The following is a 1,846-nucleotide window of genomic DNA, read 5'->3' as shown; positions in this document are numbered from 1 at the left end:
AAAGATTAAAGAAGAGATAAATCTGATTGAAAATAGAAAGACCATTCAACAAATAAATAAGACTAAAAGCTGGTTCTTTGAGAAAATAAACAAAATTGACAGACCCCTTGCAAGACTTACAAAAAAAAGAAGAGAAGAGACTCATATTCGTAAAATCAGGGACTCCACAGGAAAAATTACAACAAGTACACACGATATTCAAACAATCATAAGGAGCTATTTCCAAAACCTCTACTCAGCAAAAAACAATAATTCTACAGAAATGGATCAATTCTTAGAGAAGTACAAACTGCCCAAACTGAACCAAGAAGAAATAAATCAGCTAAATAAACCAATAACTTACGGTGAGATACAGGAGGTAATCAAGAACCTCCCTACTAAGAAAAGCCCAGGCCCAGATGGATTCACCAATGAATTCTACAAAACCTTTAGTGAGGAGCTAATTCCAATACTCCTCAAACTCTTCCGCGAAATAGAAATGGAGGGAGAAATTCCAAACTCATTCTACGAAGCTAATATCATACTAATTCCCAAACCAGGCAAAGACCCAACAAAAAAAGAGAACTACAGACCAATATCACTAATGAACACAGATGCAAAGCTCCTCAATAAAATATTAGCTAATAGGATCCAGAAAGTGATCAAGAATATCATACATCATGACCAAGTAGGCTTCATCCCTCAGTCACAAGGATGGTTCAACATCCGTAAATCAATCAACGTAAATCACCACATAAACAGAGCTAAAATCAAGAATCACATTGTTATCTCAGTCGATGCCCAAAAAGCCTTTGACAAAATACAACATCCATACCTATTAAAAGCTTTGGAGAGAACAGGAATAGATGGAACATTCCTCAAAACAATAAAAGCCATATACAACAGACCAACTGCTAATATCATATTAAATGGAGAGAAACTTAAGTCATTCCCCCTAAAATCAGGAACAAGACAAGGATGCCCACTCTCCCCACTTCTGTTCAACATAGTGCTGGAATCCCTAGCCATAGCAATAAGGCAAGAGGAGGACATCAAAGGGATCCACATCGGCAAGGAAGAAATCAAGTTATCCCTATTCGCAGACGACATGATCTTGTATCTGAAGGACCCAAAAACCTCAGTACCCAAACTCCTACACCTAATAAACCAATTTGGCAAAGTAGCAGGATATAAAATCAATCCACAAAAGTCAGCAGCTTTTCTGTACACCAGCAATAGACAAACAGAAAAGGAAATTATGGAAACAATTCCATTTACAGTAGCCAAAAAAAGAATAAAGTACCTAGGGATCAACTTAACCAAGGACGTGACGGACCTATTCAATGAAAACTACAAAAATCTAATAAGGGAAATCAAAGAAGACACAAGGAGATGGAAAGACCTCCCATGCTCATGGTAGGCAGAATCAATATAGTGAAAATGGCCATATTGCCCAAATTGTTATACAAATTCAATGCAATACCTATCAAAATCCCAGCCACATTCTTCACTGAAATAGAGAAACCAATCCATAAATTCATATGGAACAGCAAAAAACCTAGAATAGCCAAAGCAATTCTAGGCAAAAAAAGCAATGCAGGAGGTATCACAATACCTGACTTCAAGATCTACTACAAGGCCATCATAACAAAAACAGCATGGTATTGGTATAAAAACAGATCGGAAGACCAATGGATTAGAACTGAAGACCCAGAAATAAAACCGCACTCTTACAGCCAACTGATATTCGACAAAGGAGCTAAAGATATACAATGGAATAAACATAGCCTCTTCAACTACTGGTGCTGGGAGAACTGGGCAGCCATATGCAGAAAACTCAAAGTAGACCCAAGCCTATCACCATGCA

This window comes from Perognathus longimembris, chromosome 14 (assembly GCF_023159225.1).
Source record: "Perognathus longimembris pacificus isolate PPM17 chromosome 14, ASM2315922v1, whole genome shotgun sequence".
NCBI lineage: Eukaryota > Metazoa > Chordata > Mammalia > Rodentia > Heteromyidae > Perognathus > Perognathus longimembris.
Note: the sequence above shows the minus strand (reverse complement) of the source record.